General features: G+C 39.4%; 1 long non-coding RNA gene across 1 annotated transcript; it reads right to left on the bottom strand.

The window, feature by feature from the left end:
• Nucleotides 1-4,384: 4,384 nt before the first annotated feature.
• LOC150049373 (uncharacterized) lies at nucleotides 4,385-15,091 on the bottom strand. The gene is made up of 2 exons (XR_016538996.1): nucleotides 14,899-15,091; nucleotides 4,385-4,670 (listed from the first exon to the last, which is right to left on the bottom strand). It is a non-coding gene; the product is annotated as an uncharacterized LOC150049373 (long non-coding RNA).
• Nucleotides 15,092-21,699: the final 6,608 nt, after the last annotated feature.

The following is a 21,699-nucleotide window of genomic DNA, read 5'->3' as shown; positions in this document are numbered from 1 at the left end:
GCATGGTTGTCTAAAGGCTGGCTCAGGCTTCTTAGTGTTCCTTTCTTCCTTCTCCAGTATCTATAGATCAAACAGTTTAATTTTTGTCAAATAAGTCAAATAAAATAATATAGTAATATAATATAGTACTCCGTGGGCTATGTGTAGACAGATACATTATGTCTGTCTGTCTATCTATCTATCTATCTATCTACCTATCTATCTATCAATCTAGGTTCAAAGCCAGCATGGAAGAAAAAAGAATCCTATCCCCAATCAATTAACAACAACAAAAAATAGCTTATAAATCAGTCATTGGTGGCTCATGCCTGTAATCCTAGCTACTCAGGATCTGAAAAGATCTGAGGATCTTTTTTCAAAGCCAGCCTGAGCATAGAAGTCTGTGAGACTCTTATCAGCAGTTAACTACCAGAAAACCAGAAGTGGCATTGTGATTCAAGTGGTAGAGCACTAGTCTTGAGCTGAAAAGCTCAGGGACAGAGTCCAAACCCAGAGTTCAAGCCCTACAACTGACCAAAAAAGAAAAAAATACTCTATATACTTAATGCTAATGTATTTGTGTATATGATAAAAAGGTATGTGTGTATATATTCTTCTATACACCCACACAAAATTCATTCACTGCAGAATTTCTGTAGCAACAATAAATGTCCCATTATAAATGCACAGCAGTCAGATAATAATTAGATTACAATTTTTCTATGCAATGGAATATTATGAGTTATTGATGAGGAAAAGTGTGTTGGTATCTATCCATTTTCATGTTGTTATTACATGCTAGTATTTTAAACATGTTTAAAACATTAAACGAAGGACAGCTATGTGATATATAATCTCCATATGGTAGAGTTCAATTTACATAAAAAAGATAGACAATGTCTGGAAAATTGCTGTAAATGAGTTTGACTCAAGAAAGGGGTCCAGGAGAGAGAGGTGAGGAGTGTAAAAGAATTATTTGTTGAAAATAGGTTTTTTTCTTTATATATTAGTCACCACAAAAAGATACAATAAGTGCATTCAATATTCAGAAGCAAACTATCATCACTATGCCACTAGCTGCTGAAAATATACTGTGAAATTGGTTCTAAGTCTCCATAAATTTGGATTCCAGTGCCCAAAGCAATCTCACTGCTAATGTTTTAACACTGCCATGTTTTCTCCTTAGAACCCTTTCCAAGAAGTTTGCGGCCATTCTCTCCTTAAATACTTCCTTTGTTAATCTGAAATCTGCATATTCAATGATCTCAACATAAAAGGAAACCATTAGGGGCCTGGAGTGTGGCTTAGTAGTAGAGTACTTGCCTAGCTTACACAAAGCCCTGGGTTCGATTCCTTGGTACCACATACACAGAAAAGGCCAGAAGTGGTGCTGTGACTCATGTGTAAAGCACTAGTTTTGAGAAAGCTCATGGACAGTGCCCAGGCCCAGAATTCAAACGCCAGAACTGGCAAAAAATGTAAATTAAAAAAAAAAAAAGAAAAAAGCTATTAGATATTCATGTGCCAGATATTACTCATGCTTGATAAATTGCATGGCCAAGGGAATATGAGAGAAATCATGGTCACAAAAATAGAATTTAATTCATAATGATTAAAACAATATGTGCCAAATGGTTCTTTTTATAGGAGAGGAGAAATGGCAGCAAATACTCAGAAATCTCAGGACTAAAATAAATGATGGCCACCACAAGCTTCAGTTATACAATGAACTTTCCTTGTTGATTTCTTTTGTCTTGGGCAGTGTGTTGAGGATTGGCAGTGTTATGATATGCCAAAGGAGCAAAGGTAAAACAGTAGCTGCAAAGAAATACAATAAGTGATGATAAAGTAGAAGCCAAGTGGGAAAACATGTAAACAAGCAAGCAAGAGGAAGAGAGCTTAGAAGGAGCATGTGCAATGTGGCCAAAAGATGTAGAAGGATGAGGTAATCCGTGAAAAGCCAGAAGACAGCTATTCCTAGATGTGGAAGGTAATTATCTCAAGTTGCCTATTCAGTATTGCCATTGTATATCTAATAAGCATCTGAAAGCTACCCATGTGCATCTGAACATCTTAGTCGTCTAGCCCACTCTTTCGGGATCCTTCCAAGGTCTTCTTTTTCAGATTGTGGCAAACTCTATCCTTGCACTTGTCCAAATGTCTAGGAGTTGTTATTGACTCAACTCCTGTCTGTAATCCATATCTGAATGGCTGACAAATCCTTGGTTCCACCAAACAGATGTAGAACCTAACATGTCTCACCAATTCTGTTGCTTGCTCCCTGGGCTAAGCCATCATCACTGCTTACGACACTGCCCAACCCATTCTACGTCTCTCCCTAGTCGACACAAACATCATTTACACTGTAAGACAGCTTAGGTGGCTCTCCAGGCACTTTTTGCACTCAACAGGGAAATCACATCTCTTGAAAATCAACTCGATTTTTCACTTGCCATTGGGGTGTTTGGTATTTTCAAAACATTGCCTTGGGTTCATTAAGGAGACCTCATTTCACTTATTTAAAACTCATTAGAAGTGTTAAGCAGTTTGGCATGAGTTGAAATATAAAGATAGGAATAAAATAAGCAATGTTCATATTGGGGGCACTTGGAAATTATGAGACCATACTAGAGAATTTTATTATAGAGTATTTCAAAATCACAGACAAATGTCATGAACCTCCTGTGGACTAAAAGAAAGGGGGATAAATAATTCTTTAAGTGGATGCTAGCATAATACACTCTAACCTTGTGTTGCATGTTAGAATAAGTATCTTTATTGTTCAGCCTCGAATTGCTCCTTTAAGAATATTCTCAGCTGCTGCAAAGAAATTCATTGTTTCCTCTTTATCCTGAGTCATGTCATCTTCTCAGTCTTCCTTCCTCCCTTCCTCTCTCTCTCTCTCCTCCCTCCCTCCCTCCCTCCCTCTCCCTCCCTCTCTCCTCTCCTCCTCCCTCCCTCCCTCCCTCCCTCCCTCCCTCTCTCTCTCTCTCTCTCTCTCTCTCTCTCTCTCTCTCTCTCTCTCTCTCTCTCTCTCTCTCTCTCTCTCTCTCTCTCTCTCTCTCTCTCTCTGTTTTTCCTGGAGCTGAATTCAAGGCCTCATTCTCTCATTTATCTTGTTTTCTCAGCCAACCTTCTACCACTTTAGCCACACTTCCAGCCTGGCTTTTTGTTGGTTTCTCTGGAGATGGAGTCTCTCAGACTTTTCTTCCTGACCTAGCCTCTATTTGCTATCTCCAGATCTCAGACTCCTAAGTAGCCAGGATCACAGACACTAGCCTTTGATGTCTGACTGTAGTTTGCAACTTTCACTTTCTAACATACGGTGCAGCTATGCTCCACCTTCCTCCTTATGCTATTTCTCTTTTTTTTTTTGTCAGTCCTGGGGCTTGAACTCAGGACCTGAGAACTGTCCTTGGACTTTCTCAAGGCTAAAGCTCTACCACTTAAGCCACAGCACCATTTCCAGCTTTTTTCTATATATGTGGTACTGAGGACTCTAACCCTGGTTTTCGTGCGTGCTAGGCAAGCACTCTACCACTAGGCCAAGCTCCCCACCCTTTATGCTATTTCAAGAACATTTCACCACAATAATTTTAATCCATGGTGTCTACCTCCCTGTCTCATGGCAGGGGATAAGCTATGTGGCTATTCCACCCAGTCTTGTCAGAAAGCCAGGTTTTCATATGAAATATAAGCTTGGGAAAGACTAGAAAGCAAGAAAAAATTGTCGGGGGTGGGAGGAGGGAAATGGGGACCAAGCAGTAATCTTAATAATTTTTATAATCTGAGAAGCACTAGCTTCTAAACAAATGTACCTTCTATCTGGTGAATATAATGTAACCCTTCTATTAATTACAATAAAAAATATATGGAAAAAAAGGAAAAATCATAAAGCATTGTGTGGGCCAACAGTAATGCATACACTGACCTATGTGGCCTAACTTGAATGTTAGGTAGACCCTAACCCTGCCTTGAGAGTTGATGAAACTCTCTCAAGTCTCTTCCTGTGAACTTGAATTCACAGCAATCTGGTGACATAGGTTCTGTGCCCATCCTGCTTCCCTGACACTGTGGTGACTTCAGAGAGAATCAAAGGCTCACTCAAATTCCAAATGTATTCTCTTTAATCTAAATCTTAATCTGAATTAGAATTCGTATTTGTCTGGTTACAAAGCCCATACTCCATCTTTTTTTCTAATGTGAACATAGGAAGTACATTTGCTATCAGATAATACTATGAATCCTAACAATTATTATGGTGGGATTATCTCAGTAGTCTGAAAATTATACTATATGGGTATTGTATGGGAAGGATAGGAGTGGCAGGGAACAGAGGTAAAGGATGCTTAGGCTTTTCTGTAATTGACATCCAAGAGAAAATAATTTTGAGTCTAATAAAATATACCTTTTGATAATTATTTTTGTTAAATTGGATCTCCTACAAAAGCTATATTTAAATGATAGCCCCTGATCAGTGACTTTCTTGGGAATAGGGTAGTTACAGAAAAAAAATTAAGATGAAGTGATACCAAGTTAGTGAAAGCCCTTGATTCTGGTATCCTTGTAAGAAGAAACATGATGACTTTATGTGATGACACGAGGACAGTACTGTGTGACAGCAGAGGCATTGATTAGAGAGTTGTGATTGCCAGGTGAAGAGTTTGCAGGAGGCTTTATTTGGTGATTGACTAGGTAAAAACACAAAGAAAAAAGAGGGAGGATTAAAAGATGATCCAACTCTGTGGCTTAAATACCCACAGATCGACATTATTTAGTGAGAACAGTGGTCTGTTCTATATGATATTATACTCTGCAAAGAAAGCAAACACCCAATGGGTACATGTTTTTATGCATTTGCCAGCACTAAAGTATGCAAGATAAAGAGTATATCAGATGTAAACTGTGGGCTTTGGTTAATAATAATATGTCAAGACTGGCTCATCAACTATGTACCTATAAATGTCAGGTTCATAATAGGGGAAGATAGAACTGGGACCATGAGAAATGGTTTTCTTCATTTTTGTGTAAACCCAAATTTATTTAAGAATCACAGTTTACTTATTAATTAATTAATTAATTTTGCCCGTCCCAGGGCTTGAACTCAGGGCCTCCACATGAGCCACAGCACTGTTTCTGGCTTTTTCTGTGTATGTGGTAATAAGGAATCGAACCTGGGTCTTCATGCATGTTAAGCAAGCATTCTACCAGTAGGCCAAACTCCCAGCCAGTATTTTTATGTTTATTAGCATGCCTTAGTTATGCTACTAGAGTTCTGTGTGACCTTTCAACATATGCAGACAGTGCACAAATCAAATCTAGCCTCTCTTCCCTACCACCACTCAGTTTCACCCTCTAAAAGCTACCATTCGACATTCAGGCCAACTTCTTTTAGTAAAGTCTGAGAGAGCACATGAGGCGCTTTGTCGTTCTGTGTCTTACTAACTTCACTTCACGCCACGTCCCCTGGTATTATCCGTTTTGCTGCAGATGACAGAATTTCACAAGTGTTTGCAAGGATGGAAAGGAAAAGGAACTTCTCTCCTACACTTTGGTGAGAATGTAAATTAGCACAACCATTATGGAAACCAGTATGGAGCTTCCTCACAAAGCTAAAAATAGGTCTACCATATGATCTAACTATCCCACTCCTGTGTGCGTGTCTCCAGAGGAAACGAAATCGGCATACTAAAGAGATGCCTACATCTCCTATGTTTTTGCAAGTATTCAAAATAGCTAAGATTAAATCAGACTAGGTACTATGGATGACAACAAAAAATAAGGGATATATACACAATGGATTATTATCATTCAACCCCAAAGTCGACTGATTTAAAAGACTTAGTAGAGCATCTTGTATGTGGTGTGGCAATTTGGGGGACACGGGGTGCATTTAAATTGTAGAAAGTGTTGATGACATAGAGCTCCGAAGCCAGAGGAAGGAGTTTCCATTCTATCCTATGTGCCATCAGGTGCCTCGGGAAAGCCATAAAATTTTTGAAATTTCTTCCCATCTATTGTCTGAACGGTGGGCAATTCTTGCTGTAGAAACCAGGCTGATAAAGAGCAGCTATCTCAAGCCACAGACTAGAAGCTCCCATGCCATGTCTCCATTTTTACTTTGCCACACAAGGATGTCACAAAGAGGATAACTCAAATCTTCTTTCCTTTGAATCCTCAAATCTAAAATAAAGTCCCATTGGGCTCTTCCAGCTCAGTCTAGTGGGTGGCGGTGGGAGCTGAGCATATGGCTCTTAGGCAGTTTCTGCTTTTCCCCTTCCTCACCACTTTCTCAAACCCAATCTTGGAGCTCTGTCCTAAGCCTAAGGGAGTGGGAAGGGTCCTGTACACTTAGTCAACACCTCTTAGGTGAGATGAAACTTTAAGTCACTCTCTTCCCAACAACTAGCCTTCCCTGAACAAGTGTCACCCTGTGTCACATTGTCCAAGAACGACGGGGGAGTGGGAAGGCTGAACAAGCTGGCAAAAGCCAAAAATACCCTTCTACCACATACATTTTTTCCCTGCTGTGCGTCCCTTCCTCTCTCTTCTGCTTATGGATCGACTTCCATCTGCTTAAATAGAAATGTGTTTAATTTTATCTGTGTGCTGGGGAATTTCATTTTTTGAGAACCCACCCATCATTCATTCCTGAGCTATTTCCTCCATTTATTAACAGGGAATCTCTAAGGTAAAGGTTCTGTAGGGATAGTGTAGCAACTCACAGGGAGGTGAAATCTGGCTTGGTACAGTCATTCATGTCTTTATGAAAATATCAACCTGTGCAATGATCTGTGTGGATGTATTAATCTTCTAATTCCATTCTCCATAATCAGTCTTTTATTGTAATGTCCAAATTTTTGAACAACTTCAAAGTGAGAATAACATGCATATAGTAAAGTATTCAATTGTCCTTTTCTTGTACATAAAACTTAATGGCTTTTAAATTGTGTAACTTGTGTTGTAATGAAGTATAAACTAAAAAGCATTGTTCTTTATTTCTGGAATACTAGGAATAGGATCTATTACAGAACGTTTAATGAATTATATTACTTGATCCCTTTTATTTTTTATTAAACTTAATCCTTGTAAACTGGTATCCTCAAACTTTTTGTTCTAAGGGCTTCCTAAAACCCTTAGAAATGATTTAGGATCTGCAGGAGCTCTGGGCTTTTGTTTATGAGAAAGCTAGCTAATGACACAACTGAGAGGTGATACATAGATACTTATGTATACTAGACAGAAATATGTAATAATTTAAAAATAGGAATCTAGACATTAAAAGTCCATAAGCACACATTCCATTAGTTGTTAAAAACAGTGTGATACTATGGAAAATTCTCCCAGGCTTTATGAGACAATGACAGGTTTTTGTTGTTGTTGTCTTTGGGTTGTGGGACTTGAACTCTGGACCTGGGTGCTACCTACAGCCCTACCCCTTGAGCTACAGGGCCACTTCCAGTTTTCTGGTGATTCATTGGAGATAAGAGTCTCAAAGACTTTAGTGCCTGGGCTGGCTTTGAACCACAATCCTCAGATCTCAGCCTCCTGAGCAGCTAGGATTACAAGCATGAGCCACCGCGCCCAGCTAGAATGACCGTTTTCTAAAAGAAGACGTTCATACAGAATTATTGTGAAAAAAGTTTTGTCGTTCCAGATCCAAAACAGAGTCTTGAGAATCCAGCAGTGTTTCCAAAGGAAACACGCTTTGAAAATTGCCTTTAGAGATGCCTTTATATTCATCATATGACATCGCAGTAGATTTGGGGGAGTTTGGGCAATCTGGAGTTTTTGAACTCAGTACCTTGCTAGGCAGGTAGTTGACCACTTGAGCTGTGCCCCCAGCCCTTTCTGTTCAAGGTACTCTATGAATAAGATCTCTCACTTATGCCAAGGGAGGCCTGGTTCATGATCCTCCTATTTTTGCCTCTTGTATAGCTGATTTGGATGAAAGGTGCATACCACTGCACCCGGTTTTTATTAGTTGAGATGGGGTCTATTTTGGGAGGACCCTAGTTTTAAGCTTGAGTCTCCTAGTTTCCACTCCCTGAGTAACATTACAGCTGGGAGCCACTGCACACAGCAGAGATAATATTAATCATTTTCAGTTTGATTGCTTTCTTGCTTTCTTCTGTGCCAGTACTGGGGCCTGAAATCAGGGCCACTCACTCTGGCTTAGCTTTTTTTGCTCAAGGCTGACACTCTGCCACATGAACCACAGCTCCACTTCTGGATTTTGTGGGGTAATTAGAGATCATAAACTTTTATGCCTGGGCTGTGTTAGAACTGCAGTTCTCATTACTCCTAAATAGCTAGAGATTATAGACAGGAGCCACCAAGGTTGTGATCTTTGACTTCCATTTTCAGCTCCTTTGAGCTTAAGAGTTGTTTTCTGCATTTTTTTCTTTGGCAGTTCTGTGAGTCAACAGAGTCGATTGTGTCTTACATGGCAGGCCAGGAAAGATGAGTGAAAAACTTTCATGACTTCTTACTTTCCTAAGATGCATTGAGGCTTGATATAACGGGGGACTTCCTGGTGTGATCAGAAATGTGAGATTCCCCCACTTGAATTCAACAGAGACAAAACGTAGAGAAAATCGAAGTGTTTATTAACTAGTGATTCACTAGATACATTCATACAATGGGATATTATGTACTCATATAAAGAAATGGAGTATTGATTTATGCTACAACATAGATGAAACTTAAAAACATGCTAACTGATAAAAAGCTGAGAATGACAGTGTATATCTATCTTTTTGCATATATTTGTATTGTAATTAATAGAAGGGTTACATTATATTCGCCAGACAGAAGGTGCATTAATTCACATACATTGATACCCTTTCCCATGTCTTTTTAAACAATTTTTTTTTTGCCAGTCCTAGGGCTTGAATTCAGGACCTGAACACTGACTGTCCTTGGGCTTTCTCAAGGCTAGAGCTCTACCACTTGAACCACAGCACCACTTCTGGCTTTTTCTGTGTATGTGGTACCAAGGAATTGAACCCAGGTCTTCATGCATGCTAGGTAAGCACTCTACCATTAGGCCAAACTCTCAGCCTGGCAGTGTATATCTTTAATGTAAATATTCACACAGCTGAGACAAGAGGATCTCAAGTTCAAGGACAGCTCTTAGATACTTAACCAAATCCTGTGTCAATAAAAACAAAAGCAAGCAAACACATGCAAAAAGCCAGAGACCTCACAATGTATTTCAAATGTCAATTCATATGAAATGTCTGGAAGAAGCAAATTCATATAGAAAGAAAGTATATTTGTGCTTGGCAGGGAATAAGGAGTAGTGAGAGAAGCACAGGTGTGGAGGTTCTTTTTGGTGGGATGGAAATAATCTGGAATTGTTCAGGGATGATGAGTACATAGTATTCATTGTGAAGAAATGAAAACACCTTAAATGATAGAGTATATGATTGCATGCCAGGTAAGCTTTGAAAACCCACAAAAAGTAGCCTCCCAAGATCATAATTAAAGCATTGGCAATAACCTTGTGACCCAGAAAGGAAACTGAATAAATACTGGGCTTCATAGTCTTGCTCAGAAGAAATGTGTGGAGCAGGCTTCGCCTCTCTGAGTGAGTATTGTGGCTGTGCAGAGCCAGGCTAGACTCGTGGGTCACTGCCCTTGCCAGGCAATTGCTGACCTGCTCAGAGCTTGAGAATGCAATCATTCAAGTTGAGTGCACACAGCACTATTGGTGCAATGAAACCCCATAAGAAAATTACAAACAGACCAGTTGAAAGTGTGCCTGAGTTAGGGCAGGAATATCTATCTATCTATCTATCTATCTATCTATCTATCTATCTATCTATCATCTTATAAAACTAAGGCATAAATAAATCTAGCTATCAGAAAAAGGGAAACAAAAATCCAACCCAAAGTACTATCTTAATAATAACACTAAAAAAATGGAGTGCAGGTTTAGAATAGGGGTCCTAATTAAACCAGCAGTTGTCTGACTTCCTTCCCCTAAAAAGAACATTAAAAAGAAAAAGGAGAATCAGTTTTTGATGGTAAGAGAGGATGCTATTTTTTTGCCAGTCCTGGGGCTTGAACTCAGGGCCTGGGCACTGTCCTTGGGCTTTCTCAAGGCTAACATTCTATCATTTGAACCACCGCACCACTTCTGGCTTTTTCTGTGTATGTGGTACTGAGGAATTGAACCTGGGGCTTTGTGCATGCTGGGCAAGCAATCTACCAATAGGCCACGCTCCTGGCCCCAAAGATACTCTTTAAAAAAAAAGACTATATATATATGTATATATGAGCCAACTAAAACTCATTTTTTGAATATAAGTTTGGGGAGGAAATGACTGGAGCACCATTTATTTCATGGAGCCACCCCCAGGTCCTCTGCTGAGAGAATCCTCCATTGAGAGAAGGTAGCTTCCACATGGAAGCTGAGATGAACCTGTCATAGCATAGAGAGACTTTCAGGAAAGTCGGCATAGGTGAGTCCCACTATACCCAACAACGATGTTGTGATGGGCTCAGAGTTGTAGCTCTGTGTGCCCACTCCAGTCAGAACAGAGGTGTCCTGATCATTATGTAGCCTTTTCTGGATTTTCAAGTCATGCTCAGATGACCACATGCTGGTAGAATAAAATGAAGGGGTGGCAAGCAGACTGGAACAAAGAAGTTCTATGGGGCATACCAGTTTTGAAAGGTGCTTTCTGTGGTGTTGCGTGGTCCTACCACACGTAAGCTCTGAATTTGTGTTAGAACATTAAGATACAAAAATAAACAAGTAGTAATGTAACATATAGTTGACTGAAAACCACTGCATCTATATACAGAATTGCATATTGAACCTACGTCCAAGAATGAGAACTGGAAAGGTTTTTATTTGCCCCCAAGATAGACAGGGAAAGTATATATGATCATGACTAATTTTCTTCTGTCATAATGTAAAATGAAATTTAGATCTGAAGGGCAGTAAGCAATAACAAATATTCATTAACCATCTGTGGTGGTATATGAATAGTTACTAAGGAGAGTTTTCCGAAATGAAAATGATAAATGCTATTGCCAAAGCCAGATATTTAGAAGGGTTCTTAAAGAAACCAGGTATGAGTAAGATTATTTTTAAACTTCCTGATTGAGGTAATTTAGATCTAGTTATATTTTCAGTTATCAGTTTTCATCTCAACTCTTGAAGCCTTTCAGGAACATGAATGGAAGCATTATTCTTTTTTATTATCTCCAAATAGTTGCATAAGGATTCATATCTCCATTTATGTGTATATGAATCTTGATCAAAGTCACCACTTCCAACTAACCATTCTCTCCCAACTAACCCTTCCCCCAAAAGCATCAGTCTTCAGAAGAGACTTAAAAACAACCTAGCTCTCTCAATAGCTGAGGATGATGCATCATTTCTCAAAATAATTTATAATTATTTTTGGCCACATGTAGAGCTTGAACTCAAGGCCTGGGTGCTGTTTCTGAGCTCTTCTTGCTCAAGACTAGTGCTCTAACACTTTGAGTCATAGTGCCACTTCTGATTGTCCAGTGATCACTTGTTAATTGGAAATAAGAGTCTCATAAGCTTTCTTGCCCAGGCGGGCTTTGAACCATGATGCTCAGATCTCATCCTTCTGAGTCCCAAGGATTACAGGCATGAGCCACCAGGACCCAGCATAATTTATAATCTTAGTAAGAATACACCTTCATTCTTCTCTTAACTCTTATGCTCATAACTCATGTAATTTTCTTCTTGTAGATTTATTAAGAAAGATTATTTCACATTTAATATACATAAAAAGAAGAAAGATTATTTTACATTTTCTGAGTTTAGAGCAGGTAAATCTACTGGTATTCCATGCAAGCTTGCATGGAATCACATCATAGAGAGATAAGATGCATTATCCCAGGATACATGAAACACACCTGAGAACTACTCTGTCACCCCAGAGTTGCCTTTCAGGGCTTGTGAACGAAGAACAAACACATAGAAAGGAAAAGTGACTTTGGAGCCAATGAATGAGTCAAGAAAATAAATGAGAAGGTGGAGAGCTTGGTTATTTGCCTGGTTTCTGAGCTGCGGTATCCCACAGACTGGCCCACTCTCCCTCCGCTAACCTGATGGAGTCAGATGATTTCAAAAGCATCGCGATTTCAGATTTCAGGAAAGTCTGTCTCAGATGTGTTGTGTATCTTATGATCCCTGCGCCACTCCCCACCATGACCAAACACATCAACATGACTGTAGTCTCCTGTGGACATCGAACCGAGTAGGATGAATACAGCCAGTTACTTCACACGAGTGCACTGGATTTTCAAGGGTCTTGCCTCCAAATCAGTTCTGGATAAAGAACCCCTTGGTGTTTAAAGCTTTTTGTAGAATTATGGGGGAAAGATTGTGAACCTGTAGTTTTTAGTAAGTGTCCATACAGAGAAAAATTCTGTCCTAATTATGAATGAGACTTCCTCATTAGTGTGTGTTTTCTTTTCCCCTTCTGCCTCCCTTTGGCAGACCTTGGGAACAAGACAGAGGAACCACAAAGGGGAGGGTGTTCTTGTAAGGTGTGAACCTAATGTTCAATGCATGCACCCTTTCTAGGAGTACCCCAGAGAGGAGACTATAATTATTGGTAGCTTTGGTGAGTCATGGTGATTATGTGAACGCTCAAATAACCTGGAGATCTCCCCCTATATGACCTATCCTCGCCTAAATTATATGTATCACCTGTCTAAATTGTCCTAGATAATCTGATGATAAAAATAAAAAACATTTCATTCCCTAGCCAATCTAAAGAGATGTGTTATCTCTGTCATTTATCCTTTGGTCTTCTGTTTCTCTCCCACTGAACTAACTTTCCCCCAACCCAAGGTAAATGGGATTAAAAGGAATTCTGAAAAGTCTGACTTAGCAAATACTGTCAGAGTGAAGTAAGGTCTTTGGTCTGTGAGCCAATTTTTGTGTCTGAAATGGCACAGCCATTGGTTTAGGATATGAACTACCATGTTTGCAGACCTCATACTTATTCAGTGAGGGAGATGAGGGGGGTTTTTAGCTGGGGAGATTAAGGACTGTGTCAGAAAGGATTTACTGCACTCATGTAAACCTGTGTCAGGAAATGGAAATACAATGTCACCTACATTTGTTTTTTTAAAGTTTCTCACATGCATGCTTAAAAAAATAAAATGAAACAGAATTTTTAACAATGTTCAAATATTAGCTTTCCTATACACATTCAGTTCAAAAGTGTATAAATAGGCCACATCCTTATGTTTTTCATCCAGTCTTGAGACTGGATGTGTGTATTTCAGAGAACATCCCATTTCACATTAGCTCCATTTCAGATTCTCAAGAGCCACATAAAGTTATGAAACACTCTCTCTGCTTATAACTCATATAAGCTTAAAAAATGTCATTTATGATGAAAACTGTGATGTCCAGTTGTAGAATGCTGCCTTCTTGTATTTTTCAGAGATTAAGATATTGATTATACTGGGGCTTTGTTTATTCAAAATTTAAGAAAATTCATAGAGAAACTAATAATAGAGTATTTAGCTTCTAAACCAGAAGATCAAAGAAATGAATTAAAATTATGTTTAAAATATTTTGAATTCTGGGGGTGGGGGAGAGGGAAATGGGGACCATGACATGAGAAAGGGTATCAATGTATGTGAATTAATGCACCTTCTGTCTGGCAAATATAATGTAACCCTTCTATTAATTACAATAAAAAATATATGAAAAAATGCAAAAAATATTTTGAATTCAAAAAAGGAAGCAAAAGACAAACAAAAAGAATGCAAGACAAACAAAATAATAAATATCTAAGCATATCAGGAAACACAAGGAAAATAAAAGTGATCATCTCACAAGCTAAAAGCAAAATTAAAACATAAGAGATTATTGTATTAAGACACAAATATCAGCTGAGCATTTGACTCATGACTGTGGCTCATATTTGTAAATCATAGAGGGTTGACATTTGCAGATCCTTGTCATAAGCTACCCCAGGCCAAAAGAAAAAAGAAAAAAAAATCCATGAGACTCACATCCATTTAAACCAGCAGAAATGCCAAAGTGGAGGTATGGTTTAAATGATGAAGTGCTAGATTTAAGTGGAAAAAAAAAAAAAAACTAAGCAAGAGCATGAGGCCCTGAGTACAAGCCCCAGTTTAAAAACAAAGAAAATATGTCTAATTTGTTCTTTTTATGAACAAATGCATGAAAGTTGAAGTAAACAAACAGAAATATATCAGATATGTTGACAATTTTGCTTTCAAAAACTCCTTCATCTTTGTCCCAAGCCATCTATATCCTAAACTATATTTTTGTCACTGTATCTTTGATACATTTTTAATTTTAATTCTGTTTTTTCCTCTTTGCATTTGTAATTTTATCATTTTCCATTTTAGACTAGTTTGCCAAGCATCTAGCTTATTGTTCAATGTTTGGCCATTTTAGAATTCACTTGCATGCATAACTATGTATTCATCACATAATTCACTCATGAATGTTAGAGATTTATTACTAACTGTATGAAGTAAAACTTCATTTTTTATCATTTTTAAGCTGTCAGTCCTACATCTGAGTGTCTGTCACTGGGTGCTGCTGGCTTTAGGGGACACCTCCCCTTCACTCCCAGTACGCCTGCTGCTTAGATCTGACAGATAATGGACTTGGCATTCTCTGATCTTGCAGGCTGAAGCATTTTCCTCTTTTCTCCCATATTGACTTTAGGGCTTCCCATACTGATTGCTGGATTCAATATTTCTTGCTCTTCCTGAATGGGGTGGAAGGAAACTACCTGCCTAGTTAGTAAGAAGCTAAAGTAGTAGTTCAGCACCTCTGGATCAAGTTTGAGATACAAGACTACGGCAGATATGCTCAGAAGGAACTGAGAGTCAACAAGATGGTCATACTGATGTTGACCTGGGACTTACCATGAGTCAGGGATGATTCAATTGCATTACACATGACTGTTCAACTGTGAGTCATTAAGGGCCTTGAGGACCTCTCCAGTTCTTTTTTCTTCTTCTCTTCCTTCTTGATTTCCAAAGACATCAGTGCCAAGTGAGAAATTCAGGCTCCCTATTTCTGTACAGATGTTGTAAAGCAGGCGTGGATATATCCATTCATCTGCCTCTTTTCTGGTCAAGAGGGCACTGTGACAGTGTAGGTTACAAAACAAAGGGGTGTAAACATGGGGGCAAAAGGCAAAAAACCCCACTGAATAAACATGCCATAAAGTCAATGCTAATGAGCAGAGAAGGAGCTTGTAAACTAAGATACTCCAAGGCCTCCAGGAACTTAATAAATAATAGATAATACTTAGATAATGTTTCAGTGACTGATATCCAAGCAAAGCTAATTAATGATAATACAACAAGCAAATTATTTGTGTATGTAATTATAGATTTATGCGAACAAATGATCCAGGCAAACTCTTCACTCATCTCTGTCTGTGAGCCTTTGTCTTCCTGCTGGGGGTTGAAAAAATGTCAGCAATTCATCTATTTCTGCCCTTTGGATTATCATGCAGAAACTAAATGAGGAGCTTACAGAGAATTTAAATATCAACATTCTGTTGAGCTCGAGAAAGAAGCACTAAAATGTTTAGCTTGCATTCCATTTCAACAAATTTGTGTCGTTCTGCATTTGTTTAATTTGGAATTGTGAAAGTTTTGCATAAATCTAAATTCTACAAAGTGCCCTGGGCCAATCTGCTTTTCATATTGTTTTTTCAGCAGGGTAAGATGCTCATCTACTCAATCCAACTTTCCGAATCTCTGTTGTATGCCACAGCAAACTCTTCAATCTCAATCATTTGGCCATTACATTGATCCTTTAGACTGGCCCCCCAAAATTGAGTGGTTTTATCTGGCAGCCTAAGCATGTGATACTAGCATTCTCATGAAGTATTGAAATTCCACCTAAACCAAAGCCAAGGAGGGGAAGACTCATCCTGCCAAGCAATGGGACCGTGGCTCTGTCACATGCTTGGTCAGCCATTTGTGTCCTTTCATGGCACATATCATGAGTAGGGGTATGAACTGCTTTGTTTTCTAAGTGTGTTATTTCTCTTCTTTACTCATTGAACTGAAAGCTCTATAAAACCTGAAAACAGAATTCTCCTCCACCCATGCTGCCCTAGTACTTACTGCAGTTCAAGGCCTATGCTTATTGCTCAATAAATATAGACTGAGTATTATGAAGAGGGAGATAGCTAAGTGAGGTCCACTGGCCAAATGATATTTGAGAAACAACATTTAAAAATAATGAGAAGCCAGGCATGGTGGCTCTCGCCTGTAATCCTAGCTACTCAGGAGGCTGAGATCTGAGGATCAAGGTTCAAAGCCAGCCCAGGCACTAAAGAATGTGAGACTCTTCATTTCCAGTTAACCTCTAGAAAATGAGAAGTGGGACTTGGCTCAAGGGTAGGGCAGTAGTCTTGAGCTGAAGAGCTCAGGGACAGCATCCAGGTCGAGTTCAAGCCCCATGACCCACAAAATAATAAAAATAATAAAAATAATGAGAACCTGTGATGGGGGAATACTGAATCTTATTTCATAGGAGACAGGAACATAAAATATTTTTAGCAAAACAAAATTGCTTGAATCTATTTCATGGGCCAATATCTGTATTAGCAGTCAGGCCAGAGGGTGCATTGAATTTGGATTAGAAGGAAATTGAGGTAAACCATGGTAAAGGAGGAGCAGATAAAATAATTGAGTAGACTGATACATTCTTTGAGAAGGAAAAAAATGGTTGACATAAATGTGTGATTATAATAAATGATACATATCGATGATTGTTACTTTAAGAAGTAACAATGTTTAATATTATAGGCACATGCCTATAATAGCAGTACATAGGAGGCTAACATAGAGGATTGCCAGTTCAATGCTATCTTCGGCTATATGAGCAGTTTGAGATAAAGCTGTCTATACCTTAAGGCCAGTCTCAAAAGTAGAAGCCAAACAATATTTGACTTCATGTAACAAGATCAGCCTTGGATTTGTTGTGTCCAAATCATCCTAACCTTTTTTAATGAATATGCCAGATTACTTCAGAATATATTTACACCCACAAGCTATAAAACATTTATAGTTTGTGGTTTAGGGGCTAATCAGGCCTTGAAAGTATGTTTCCACTCTAATTGGAGAAAGACTCCCAAATTCAGCTGGCTATTTTTAAACAGAAACAGCCTTGCACTCCTTCCAGATCAGATGGCTTTCAAGTCAGTGAGCAAGCCGCTTACTCAGGCCATGTGTGTGCCAGCCCGGTGCTCTGAGGCCCGGCTCCTTCAAATGATCTGGACTGAAATATTGCCTGGAAAAAGTGATTAAAGTAGCTGTAGGTTTTTGAAAACTTCCAAACTAGTCGGACAGCTTTTAAAGACGTATTCATAAATGAAGAAGAAAAAAAAAAGCAAGAGAACAAGAACAGCTCTCTTCTGAATACCAGGGGAAATAAGCAATGGGAAAACGAAAGGTGGAGAGTTGATGGCGGGAGGCCCACATCCAGCAAAGGGTATTTTAGTGGGTATTGAAGTTAGATGTTGTCCTGGAAACCAAAAATGTTCCTTGAAGCCAACTCCCTTGGCTGTGGTGGTAATGCATGAGGGGGTCCCGAGACAAAGAGGGGGCCACTGTTGCCTGGATCACCCACCACAATCCTGTTTCACTGTTGATAATGTCTATGCTGTCAATTGTAACCTATTAGAATAGCTTTTGGGACTGCTGAGAATCAAACCCAGGACCTTTATATACTCTGCAAGAACTATACTGCTGAGCTATATCCCCAGTCCTTCCTATGGGGACATTCTGGAGGGAGGGAGGGAGAGAGGGAATGGAAATCCTTGAATAATGGGAGTACAAGAGACAGCAGGTTCCATTAAAGGTCAAAGGTATTTAAAGTATTTAAGAAAGGGGTCAGAGTACATTTCCCTCTCAAAGATTCATGGTACACAGCAGTATGTTGAAGGCTTTGAAGATTCCTGCAGCAAGGAAACTTGCTATTTCTAGAACTGACTTGAGTAAAATCTTTAAAAATGTGTGTTTATTAAAAACACACTGAAAACTACACATAAAACATTCTTTTAAGATACAAAAATCCATGACATGTTACAAGAGCTCCAAGATGGAGCTCTTGCCGCTGCCTGTCTCAGACCTTGTGTCTCAGAGCACTGAGCCAAACCACCTGAAGCTCCTCTGCCCACCCCTGCAGTTCCCTGGCTCTGCACGTCCTAGCCTGCCCTGAAAATCACTGGCAACATGGTTTTTTTGTAATGCAGTGCTTTTTTATTTTTCAGCACAGCACAAATGATCTCTTTCCTCCATAACTGCTTAATTCCTATTTATCCATTCAGATTCAGCCTAGAATCACCTAGGAGTGATGTATTTGTCTGAGGCATGTTGTAACCTTGAGTGAAGTCAAGAGCAATAACGAGAAAAATAATTCCCCACTACTTAGCAGTTCCATTTAATAAACTGCTTTCTTACATATTATCTCCTTCCGTCCTTACTTTCTAGGTGGAAAAATGAAGCTTAATAAGCTCAGGTCACTTGCCTAAGATTGCCCAGTCAGGAAATGAGAAAGGCAGGGAGTTCCTTCTTTTGCTCCCATCCTGCCCATATAGTGGGTCCATGTGACTTCTTAGGAAGAGAAGGCTCAAAACATTTCAAGAGCTGCTTTTGAAACAGATGCGTTAGCTGCCTCTTCCCCATCCTTGTCTTGAACCTCTGGCCGCCATATGGTTGCAGCTCTCTGACCCAGAGCACAGACTGTCTAGGGTAGAGCAGAACTCTCGGTACCATGAGTACAGTCTCCTCATCTGTTGCTCTTCCCTATTTTCTACTTGGTTGGATTTTCTGAAACTGCTATGATAAAGGTGATATACAGAAGAGTTGCAGTTACGTAAGTCCATTGTTTTGCAACAATGTCACTCCTTCCCCCTTGCTGAGGTTTCCCCTCCTGTCTCCACCCACAAGTTGAACAGATCATTTTCAGTGTCCAGAAAGTATCACTGCTACCTTTGTTCATCCCTTGTCCCTCCATCTTGGTTGGATTTTTTTTTAAGCGTTCACTATTTCTTGTTTTAGTGCTACATATAAAACAAATCGCAAGCTCTGTCATGTGAGTAACCAGCCACTAGGATATTTCTTTTAGATGTAAATATATATTTATATATAATAACGAGGAGCTGGAAAAGGAGCAAGGGGTCGTCACAGTGTTCATGCACTTCCACCAGGCTGTTCTTAGACAGTTACTGCAGGGTCAAAAGTAGGTGCTCAGCAATCTGTGCTTAGTATTGTTCTCCTTACAGTCTGGTAAGACCTCCTTTTCTTCTTGGGTATATTGGGATCTCAGTCTCAGCATTCCAATCAAGCTGCTGAATTTGTCATAGTCTGATGGTGCAATTCTAATCTGAGTTTATATTTCAGCCAAATGTTTTACTTATGAAAGAAGAGTTGCACCATTAAAATATTTTGGATGGCTATGACACTAACTCAATGCTAGAAAAGGTATAAAGATTTTTCCAAAGCACTTCTTTCTTATCTTTCTACTTCTCTTTTATGGTCACTGTACAGTCACCACTAGACATTAATATCTGATGGACATCAAAATAAAAATAACTGGCAGAATGTGCTAGAAAGGGGAGAGCTAGTGTAAGCTAGAATGGCTGATGCTGGTCTCATGGGTAACGAGTTGACTAGGGCACTCGACGTTTCATTAGGGAAAAAGAGAAAACTCAGAGATAAGGAATAGACTGCTGAAGGCTTTATGTGGCAGGTCTGGGGAGCCATCTTGTCTGAGGCAGAGTCATACAGGGGAGGGGAATCTAGGGAGAAAAGTTAACAAACTCAGGAAAGTTTAGGCAAACCACTGGCTGTAAGATCAGTCTATTCTGTAGTCATGGCACTGGCAGGGAGAGTAAGTATGGCCAAGCTATGGCCTCAGTAGACTATAAGCAGGAGTAGCAGGATGGGCCAGGTAGGCTAGGTTAAATAGAAGAGGACAGAAAAATGGCAGGAGTTTGGGGTTACCCATGGGTCTGATAGACATTACTCATTACAGCAGCTACTCTTACATACCCATACATTTTTCTGGCCTTTAAGGAAGCTGGTTCACCTTGAATTAGAGTTGTACCGTGCCATATATGTGTATGGACCTATACCTATGTGTTTTAATGTTTCCCAGCTGATGGATAAGGATCGAAGAGCTGGGGGATTAACTGGAATGTAGACAAGTCAACAGTGGATTTGGGGTCAGACAACAAGGGCTTGAAACTGCTATTAACTGTGACTCACACCAAGTCCCTGAACCTGTGAAATAGAATAATAAATTTCTGCCTTTCTTCCTTTACAAATGAGATTATGCGTGATAGCAGTTCTTGCAGCACACAAACGTTGACTTAAATTGTGATAAGAATTGTTATAATAATATCAATAATACGAATTCTAAACTAACCATTTTCTCTGATTTCTCTGAGGTCTCTAAAAGGATTGTAAGTTGACTTCTTTTTTCAGCACCATTTCAAGATTCATATGAAAAGCCTGTTTTTTCTTTTTTCATTTTATTGTTGGGGTGATGTACAGTGGGGTTACAGATGCATTCATCAGGAAGTGCTCATATTATTTCTTAAACATTGTTACTCCTTCCAGTGCTTTTTGGAAAACCTTTAAAGTACCTGATAGAGTGACATTTTTGGAAGCTAAATGAAAGTGATTACTTCTCACCAAATTTCTGCACTAACGGAAGACAGAGCTTGCTCCTCTCATCACTGTCAGCTCAACTGTCAACAAACCCATGTTTCTTTAGTAATCACAATGCTCTGTCATAGGAAATTGAAAAATTTACATGAACAAGGTGCCCCTGACGAATATTAATTAGTAAAAGCAGGTCAACATATAGCTCTACTTGGACATAATTTTGTTTTGATAAAAAATGTTTTCTGGCTGGGCACAGTGGCTCATGCCATAATCCTAGCTACTCAGGAGACTGAGATCTGAGGATTGCTATTCAAAGCCAGCCCAGACACTAAAGCCCATGAGACTATTATCTCCAATTAACTACTAGAAAACCAGAAAGTGGGGCTATGGCTCAAGGGGTAGGGTGGTAGCCTTGAGCTGAAGAACTCAGGGACAGCACCCAGGCCCAGAGTTCAAGTCCCATGACTGGAATTTGTACTTGTTATGAAAGGGTTATGTGCTCCTTCTTAATCTATAAGAGCAGAATCTCCTTAACCTCAAATTTTGGGGAAAAAAATTATGTTTAAACTGGGCACTAGTGGCTTACACCGAGCTATCAGGATGCTGAGATTTGAAGGTTATGGTTCAAAGCCAGCCTGGACAGAAAATCTATGGGATTCTTATCTTTTTTTTTTTTTTTTTTTTTTTTTTTGCCAGTCCTGGGCTTGAGCTCAGAGCCTGAGCACTGTCCTTGGACTTTCTCAAGGCTAGAGCTCTACCCCTTGAGCCTCAGCACTACTTCTGGCTTTTTTTCTATGTATGTGGTACCAAGGAATTGAACCCGGGTCTTCGTGCATGCTAGGCAGGCACTCTACCACTAGGCCAAACTCCCGGCCCGGGATTCTTATCTTTGATTCAGCACCAGAAGGCTGTAAGTGGAGCCATGGCTCAAATGGTTGAGGGTAGAGTAATAGCACCAAGACCAGCACACACACACACGCACACACACACACACACACACACACACACACACAAACTGACAATAGGACA

This window comes from Megascapheus bottae, chromosome 20 (assembly GCF_031878675.1).
Source record: "Megascapheus bottae isolate mThoBot1 chromosome 20, mThoBot2.hap1, whole genome shotgun sequence".
Lineage (NCBI taxonomy): Eukaryota > Metazoa > Chordata > Mammalia > Rodentia > Geomyidae > Megascapheus > Megascapheus bottae.
The sequence above is the reverse complement of the archived record's forward strand: the minus strand, read 5'-3'. Positions and strand labels throughout refer to the sequence as shown.